Source organism: Adiantum capillus-veneris, chromosome 5, assembly GCF_014529385.1.
Source record: "Adiantum capillus-veneris isolate H3 chromosome 5, ASM1452938v2, whole genome shotgun sequence".
Classification (NCBI taxonomy): domain Eukaryota; kingdom Viridiplantae; phylum Streptophyta; class Polypodiopsida; order Polypodiales; family Pteridaceae; genus Adiantum; species Adiantum capillus-veneris.
In genome coordinates, this window is record NC_140935.1 from 25,207,156 (window position 1) to 25,216,516 (window position 9,361).

General features: G+C 42.7%; 1 pseudogene across 3 annotated transcripts; it reads left to right on the forward strand.

Moving 5' to 3' along the window:
- Positions 1–4,734: 4,734 nt before the first annotated feature.
- Positions 4,735–8,627, forward strand: LOC147457029 (ATP-dependent RNA helicase SUV3L, mitochondrial pseudogene; annotated as a pseudogene). Of its 3 annotated transcripts, XR_015188072.1 has the most exons (3): positions 4,735–8,009; positions 8,096–8,184; positions 8,263–8,627. The product of XR_015188072.1 is annotated as an ATP-dependent RNA helicase SUV3L, mitochondrial pseudogene, transcript variant X3 (transcript). The 3 variants fall into 3 exon arrangements; XR_015188070.1 differs by having other exon boundaries at positions 4,735–8,184; XR_015188071.1 differs by having other exon boundaries at positions 8,096–8,627.
- Positions 8,628–9,361: the final 734 nt, after the last annotated feature.

A 9,361-nucleotide genomic window follows, 5' to 3' on the forward strand; every position in this document is an offset into this window, starting at 1 on the left:
ATAGCTGAGCTTAAAAGAGTCAACCAGCTGTTGAGAGACGGACGGCCAAAAACACAAGAAGAGTCAGGAACTTCAGAGTAGCCCACAGATAGAGATCCCCTCAGTTTCTTTCGCTAAGATGGAGACATAGCCAGCAGAAGAGCTAGGCGGCAAGGAGAAATTTCAAGTACAAATAACAGAAATGGATACAGTGCCAATGGTCCAACTGTCAAAGGCTGAGGAAGATGCACTGAAAGAAAATATTACACAAGAGGTAGATGAGCAGTGGAAGGCAGCGGTGGATTGGGAGTTGAGAGTTCTTCACTTTATCAATGTTACACAACTCACTCCCGTTCAAATCAATGCGCAATGGCACCAACAATCCCTGTCCTACCCTTTGATAAAGGTGGAGTTGATCCAAGTCAAAGAGAGGCTTTACAAAGACATACATGTAGAAGGTGCAGATCAAGACCACCCAAAGTGGAGGCTGAGCTGGTTGAAAAAGAATCCAAGGTATTTGATTATGTTCACAAGAGCACCTGCGGCCCTACAAAAGGATCCTACTTTCTGTCCTGTACCAAGAGTAAGGACCTGTCAAGCACATGAGGCATTAACAAAGAAGCGGCCAACCTGGCTGAACTACCCAAGATTGCCTACTCTAGAAAAGGGACCGCCGACAGAAGAGTACATGGTGAAAACCCTAACGGACGCCATGTCCTTCTTCAAAAGTTTTCCGGATCTATCATGTGCAATGCTATATAAAATATACCAAATGCTGATCACCTGCATCGAAGTTTTCCATGAGCCAGAGCAAGCATGCGCCCCGTGGATGTCATTCCTCGAGGGTAATAAAGGATTATGCTAAGATCTCAGTGACCAACCTTCTTCAACCTTCTGAAGAAGTCCTCTATGGCTTCTACGCTCGGTGCATGTTCTTACCATCACATAATATGTTGGCATTTGAGGAAGCGTTCTACACAGGGTTCTTCACTTGGCGAATGAAGATATTTGGGCCAGTGATCAGCAACCTTACATCAAGATTTGTAGGCTACTCAGTAGTGGAGCTGAAAAATAGAGTCACTATGCAGTTCTTGCAGGTGCTAGATAAAGAGAGAAAGATCAGATACGAAAAGGCCCTAAATGCGGCCCTAAATGCGCTTAAAGACCGCCTCGCCAGCCGTCAACCCAAAGACTACTTCAGTCCATAAAGCTGTGTCAAGGGACGACACAGGCGAGGAGGGGGGGAATGTTAGCAGCAAGCTAACTCGGATACCATTTTTCAGAGCTCCCATGTAACAACACTTATTATTTTTAATAAATTGAGAATATTGTAACTCTTATTTTTCGGGTAAACCTTGTAATTGATGAGCCGGGGCTACAAGCTTCCAGATTGTATCAACCTGTCATTACCTATCTTTAGTTAGACCTCCCAAATTATCAGTTTTGACCACCAAAAACCTTGGCTAAGGTATAAAAGCCAATTTTTGTAAGTTTTTATTAAGTTTTGGATAATGAAATACACAGCGTGAGCTAACCGTCCTCACTTCTCTCCTTCACGCGCTTCCTACTCCCTCTCTAGTTGTCACATTGTAGTCGCGTTTGTTGCATTGCAACCGCATGTAAGAGCTCTATGCATTGACATAAACACATCATAGTATTTCGTAGTTTTTGGCGTCGCCAACCTGTTACGTTTGGATGTCATTTGATGCTGTGATGGATGTGATTTGTCTGCCACGATGAGCGATTGACTTTTGGTGATTTCAGTCACTTAAGTGTAGCTTGAGTTAGATACGACTTGTTTGTTGTTTTCCGAGAGATTGACAACCTCTTGTAGCCTCTATGCACTAGTCGAGTCAGCTTCGTCCCATGGATTGACAATTTAATCGTGGTTCTCGCTAAATCTGCAATAAGATAGGAGTGAGGTTAAACACCCGTCCCACACTTTGCGCGCGCGTACGGGCACACACACACACACACACACACACACACACACACACACACACACACACACACACACACACACATAGAGAGGTGTGGAGCAAAGTGACCGAGGTCAATGGACGGCAAACACTAAACATCAATCTGATATATATATAAGAGGAGAGAGAGAGAGAGGGAGAGAGAGGTGGAGCAAAGTGACCGAGGTTCTCTCTCTCTCTTATATATATATATGTATGTGTATATATATATATATGTATATATATGTTTATATACATATATACATATATGAGAGAGAGAGAGAGAGAGAGAGAGAGAGAGAAAGAGAGAGCAAAGTGACCGAGGTCAATGGACGGCAAACACTAAACATCCATCTTGAGGCAAGGCACATGCCACCTTTACACTAACAATAGATAGATGAGAGTGAAAGAAGTATTTTTCAAGAAAGAGAAAAAGTAATTTGTATATGCTTATTCCATGAGCAAGCTCTTAGCATAGCATAGCATAATAAAGCAGGAGATGATGAGGAAGAAGATCTTTCATTTGCTTGGATTTGCATCCATAGCCAAGTCTTCGAGCATAGAATCCACCTCTTGAGCCTCCATGGAGAGGGAGAGAGAGTACTGTCTTAGCCTCAATGGAGAAATTGAGAAAAAAAATGAGAGGGTGAGAGAGAATGCTAGCCAAAACCCCACTAGCCCTCTCATTTTGCTATCTTCCAAACTTGCCAAAATTCCTAAATGGAATGCTTAATGCTTGGACCAATGAAAAGTAAAGTCTAAAAATGCAACTCCATGCTTATGCTAACATTTGTCCCTCTTAGTATCTTTTCTTTTTCAAAACCCATAATTAGTGGGTGGATATATTATATAATCATCAACAAAAGTACAACACCAAACGTGCTCAACACCAGCCAGCCCATCAACCGAATCACTGTAGCATGAGATCCACAATATTCATCGAGTACATCGACTAAATAGGGGAGTCATCCCATCGCAACAAGATCAAGATCAACTACCAGGCAAAGGGAGAAGAAGAGAACTTACTATCATAGAAGGGTGGAGTCCGACCGAGCATCGACCAACAGATCGAAAACTCCCAAACCAACTAGAACAAGGTCCACACCCAACGGGGTGTGACCCACCCTCTCTAAGACTCCAAATCGGGGTAGCCAAGAAGTCAAAGGGTTGCATGCACCAACACGAGCCACAACAAATCCACAACACTCGACCACCATCATAAAGCAAGGTTCGATTGGGATGAGAGGTGTGTCGCTCCTTAGTATCTTAAAAAGAACTCTCTCCCCTTCTCTTTTGGCTTGTGTTTGGTAAGGTTGCACTCACACACACACACACACACACACACACACACACACACACACACACACACACACACACACACACACCAACTTGCCCAACTTCACAAAAGCAAGTAGTGCAAGCTACTTGGGACATGTGGCTTGGACAAGCTTAGAAGAGAAGAACTAGAATCAACTTTCTAAATAAGGAAGGGGCTGATCTTACCCTAAACTTTAGCTTTCCCCTTTTGAATATTAAAAACCACAAATTTACCCTTTAATTTAACTAGCTCGGGTGCAAGATCTTTGCACAAACCTTTGGAGGCTTTATGAAACTGACTTAAGCTATAGCCTACCTGCTAAGTTAGGACCTGCCAAATTAAAACAGACTTTGGTAAAGTAAAACTCATCCTTGGGCTTTAAAGCTTTACCTCCTGTGCAAAATCTTAGCACAATACTTCTGAGGTGCCATGAAGTTGGTCTCAAAATTGGTGCCATGAAGTTACTTCCAAAACTTGCTAAATTTAGACCTGACAAATTTAGACTATCTATGGCAAGTTAGAAATTTACCCTAAGGATTCCCAAACTTCATACTTAGAGTTTAAAGAGTTATTTGAATAACTTGAACGTAGTACAACTACTTTCTGTTTTTAGACTTCTATAATTTCTCTAGATAATCCCCTTTGTTTCGTACCTTTAATCAAGACTACTCGAGATAAATTCATCCTTCCTTGACTTGACATGCACCTATGATTAAGATAACTACAAAACAATTATCCTTGCTCTTTTATGGACTTCTCTCCTTTTGGTTCCAAGCTTTTGACCGAGCAAGTCTATAAGCACTTAAATCAACTTCACTTGTTCCCTTTTATTTTCCTTGGACTTAATGACCCAATTAAGATGAAAAATACTTTTAGAAGGTTACTTTTCATGACATGCATGAACCTGCCTTGCATTAATGTCTTTTGATCAGAATTGTTTACTTAAAGTAGCTTCTGACATGTTTGTCCTACTTGTGTGAGAGGTAAAAGGAGTGAACTTTCTACAGATAGCACTAGCCACTCGATATTTCATTTGTAGATACATTATTTCCTTCTCTCTACTCATCTTACAAATCTTCCATTACTAAAGTGTTTTATGCTACCACCTTTTGCATGAAACTCCTACTTTGAAACAACAACTTGATCCAGTTATGATTAGCTATTCCCTTCGACAAATTTAAGTTAATGTTCGAGAAAACGATTAGTCAAACACTCAACTTGCTCGGTCAATCAACGATTGATTTAGATACACTGCTCTATTTCCAATATATGCTTCTTGTGAGATTCTCACTCCCACCCTCTCTCTCCCCCGCCCCCCCGCCCCGCTTCTCTCTCCCTCTCTCTCTCTCTCTCTCTCTCTCACACACACACACACACACACACACACACACACACACACACACACCTCTCAATGCCCCTTTTGAGCTACTAGTTTCATGACATTGAACCTTGCTTTGTCTGCCCCCTTTTCCACACACATTATCACTTTTCCGCTAACATCCTCACTAGCACACCCAAATGGCAGGCCATCGTGAAAATTCCATTTTCACCTTGTTTTAGCAGAGAGCTTCTGTATGAATGGCGCGGTCGAGGGAACTCAGAGACTGAGGAGATGGGGGTGACCTGCAGTTGAGAGACATGGGCAGCCCCATCATCGCCGCTTTGAGGAAATACAGGAAGGAAGCAAGGTGCTCATCTATCAGGATTCCCGCTGCTCTCGCTGAAAGGTTAGTCCGTTTTGATCCTTCTCATCGAAACACGTCTTACCATCAGGAGTCTTTGAAAGAAACTGCAAGGAGCCTTGACCTTCTGGTACCCTCTGGTCCCCTCACATCCAAAGCCTCTGCATTGCTTCATCCCAAGCTTGCAGCTTCAAGTGGCGTCCTCTCAAAATGCAGAGATGAAGTTATCAGGCATTTCCGCACCTTTGCATCATGCTCTGCCTCATACTGCGGTGTTGATTTTGGCCCACATCATGAAGACGACCTTGGTGATTTTACATTTCAATTGAAGGGTTTTGATGATAATCCAAAGGTTTTGTCTCATGCAGCAAAGCATACAATTACTATTACTGATTCTGCTTTGGAGAACTTCTTAATCGATCCGGTAGGCGATAATGACCTGGCTGAACATGAAGGAAGATCGCACGACAGCGGGGCTGGGTTAGATGTTTGTCCAAACGGTGCTTCAACTCCAGGTTCTGACAAAGATGATATCATGTCCTTCTTAAATGATTGCTTTGAATCAAAACCTATTCCAGTGGCTGAGTTTTTTGCAAACAAAGCGCATTTTTCTTCAGCTGCCCCTGCTTTTCAAGGCTTTTTTGAAGAGAACTGCTCAAAGGAAATGAAGAAGCAGCTGCAGGAGTTGGAGCTTTCAGATGTGAAAGAGAAAGTCCTTTTTCCTATGTTTGTTGATTTCTGCAATGACCATTATCCCCATGAGATGAAGAGGTTTCGAGCCTTACTTGAAGCAGCAGATATGTCAAATCCCCACTCTTTGTACTCATCTGCACGCTCATTCAAGCGCAAGATAATCTACCATCATGGTCCCACAAACAGTGGCAAGACTTACAATGCTTTGCAAAGGTTTTTGCGAGAGTCTAGTGGTATCTACTGTGGCCCTTTGCGGCTTTTGGCTATGGAGGTTTATGATGCTGCTAATGCGAAAGGAGTACCTTGTAATCTTGTAACTGGGCAAGAAAGAAAAGAACAGCCATTGGCTAGTCATGTAGCATGCACTGTAGAGATGGCAGGTTTGCAACAGGTTTGGAAGGTTGCAGTGATAGATGAAGTGCAGCTGCTGAGTGATGAGGGTAGAGGCTGGGCATGGACACGTGCATTGTTGGGTCTACAGGCTGAAGAGTTGCATTTATGCGGTGATCCTAGTGCTCTGGCTTTTGTGAGGAGCATGTGTTCAGCAACTGGAGATAGCCTGGAGGAGTACTCCTATGAGCGCTTTAAGCCTCTAGCTGTTGACCCGTACACTTTAAATGGTGACTTTCGTAAGGTTCAACCAGGTGATTGTGTCATTGCTTTTTCTCGTAGGCAAATCTTTGATATAAAACGAGCTGTGGAGAGAGCTACACAGAAGCGTTGCTGTGTCGTATATGGAGCACTTCCCCCAGAAACACGTTCGCAGCAAGCGAAACTGTTCAATGAGCCTGGCAATTCCTATGACATATTGGTGGCAAGTGATGCAGTGGGGATGGGTCTCAATTTGAACATTAAGAGAGTTGTTTTCCTTACCCTTGAGAAATTTGATGGGGAATTGAAGAACCCAATACCAGTGCCTTTGATAAAGCAGATTGCTGGCAGGGCGGGAAGGAGAGGAAGCCTCTACCCTGAAGGTCTTGTGACCACTTTTCAAGCATCAGACCTCCCACGTCTTCACACCTGCTTGGGTGAGCCTTTTCCGGAGTCATGCAATGCAGGCCTCTTCCCTTCTTGTGAACAACTCCAGCTATTTGCAAAGCACATGCCAGATGTAAAGTTCTCGGAGCTTTTGGATAGGTTTGTGCAAACCAGCCGAGTGGATTCATATTATTTTGTGTGTCTAAACATGGGCCTTAGAAGATTGTCTGCCATGATAGACACCATCGACAATCTGACCTTAGAGGAAAGGTTTACATTTTGTTTTTCACCAGTGAATGGAAGGAATCCCAAAGCGATTGCCGCACTTTTTCAGTACGCAAAGTCGTACAGTCAACGAATACCTTTACAGCTTCTGGTTGGGAGGCCATCGTTATCACCTCACATTGATTTTCAACTGATGGATTTGGAGGAAAAATATCACTTGTTGTCACTTTACTTATGGTTGAGTCATCATTTTCCTGTGGAGTATTTCCCCCAAATACAGGAAGCGCAAACGATGTCACTTGAGATAGCAAGTACTCTTGGGGAATCGCTAGCGGACCTTCGTGTTTGAATTGCTCAAAAGCTGCAGATTTGAGTCAATTCATGACATACCGTGCTTCACTGCAGCAGGGTCACCACGAAGCATAAAAATGAATTGGGGCAACATGCTCATAATACCCCAATGGGCTTAAGAGGCATTTGTATGGTTAGAACAATGAAATATGAAACAATTGGCTCTCACCTACCATGTGGCCAATGCAACAGGGCTACCTTGTTTTAGAGGTTTTCAGGTGATGGATCCAGAGGAGAAATATCACTTGTTACTTTATAGCTGATCCATTATTTTCCTGCTGAGGACTTCCTCAGGTATAGGAAGCTCAAAAGATGTGGCTTGAGATAGTGAAACTCTTGGGCAATCGCTGGCTGACCGTGTTTGAATCGCTCAAAACTGCAGACTTGCTTGCGTCACCTCATGGCAGAACTTGCTTTTTCCCAATGGGCTTAAGTTGGCGTATTTGTGTAGTTCTAACAATGATGATCAAACAGTTGGTCTTACTGCCATGTGGCCATTGCAGTAGGCTACTCTATTACTGAGATTTTAGGGCTATGGATTCAGAGGAAAAATATCACTTATGTTACTTTCCTTTTGGCTGATCCATTAATTTCCTTCCGAGTACTTCCCTTAGACGCAGGAAGTGCAAAGGATATTGCTTGGGATAGCAAGTACTATGGGGCAATTGTTAGCTGACATTTGGGTTTGAATTTGCTCAAAAGCTGCAGACTTCAATCAACCTATGATAGAACTTGCATGCTCACTTCCTGAATCTGCAGCATGGCCGCCACCAAGCATATAAATGACTTGTGCGACAGGCTCATAAATACTAATGGGCTTAAGAGGTCTATTTGTATAGTTCCAACAATGGGTTATGAGAGAGTTGGTCTGAATTCCATGTTGCCAATTCATTTGGGATTCTTTCTTGCAGGGAAGCTTACTGATTGATGCAAACCCTGTGCTCAGGTGCTCGAAACAAATATGTACACAGTGTTGAGAAGCAGAAAGTTCATACATCAAGTGAGTGATTTATTCTTTGGCTGCAAAACTTACCGAGTCAAGGTGTGTTGTCTGATGCAGCCTACTTTATCGGCTCAGATTTCTGTTTCAAGATCTCGTGCGCCTTATACTAAGTGATCAGAAGAGGCTGACATAAATCATACTCAAAGTTTGGTGCAAAACCTGTTAAGACATTGGATTCGACAAAGGGAGTATGACAAAGAGACAGTCCTTGATGAGCCTACGCAGTGGATGCGACATAACCTCCTGGTTTTAACTATCCTGAATAGCAACTCGTAAGAAATTGCATTCAGATTTATGGACAAGAGGAGTATAGCAAATAGGCAGCTGTAGTTTTGAAGAGTGTCATTCCTCTCGAACTTTTGTTCTTTCCAGCCAGGGCTTGTAAGAAATTAATGTAAGGACAAGCAAGAGTATGGCAAAGAGAAACAGTTCTAGTTTGATATGATGGACCTATTCTTTACTTGTGTATGCATTGACTGTGACCTAACTTCCGTCTGGTGGTAACAGTCTTGAAAATAGCAATTGAGATGGCTTGGGCTATTGAGGGCAAGCTAGCTAAGAAGCCAAAGACGAAGAAGCAGATTGATGAGTTTGCTTTGGGTCTCTTTGCACAGGCCTTTTCATACTATCTCAGTAACTACAAATAACAATGTTTTGTAGTGAAGGTCTATTTGCTAAGTGAGAGGGTGGTACTTGTCCCACACGTTTGTGTTAGGGAGCATACTAGCTGTGCTTGATGACAACTGGGCTTGCTTTAGTATTATAGTTCTCTTCATCATTTGAAGCTTGTGTGGTTTTGTCTATTTTTGGTGTCATACATGCATTACCTTATATTGGTTTTCATTTCCTTTTCACCTTCTTTCCTTGTACTTTGTCTTCAAGATCAGAAGCGTCTAACTGACTGCAATAGGCACGATGACAATGGCAATAGTATGTTCAGCGTTTTTTTTTAAGTGAGCTAGGAAGTCCTGTCCTACTCTCGCAAGGTGAAACTTTTGTGACTGATTTCAGTGCCATGAGGCAACCTTAGACACTGCATTGGTATGTTCTTCCAAGTGTTCACCAGAAATGATGTGTGGAGCCAAAAAGCAGTGTTTTGCACCCTCTTTTGGCATGTACATAATTTTATTCTATTGAGGTGGCAAATTTTTGGTCCTTATCATGCATGAAAACC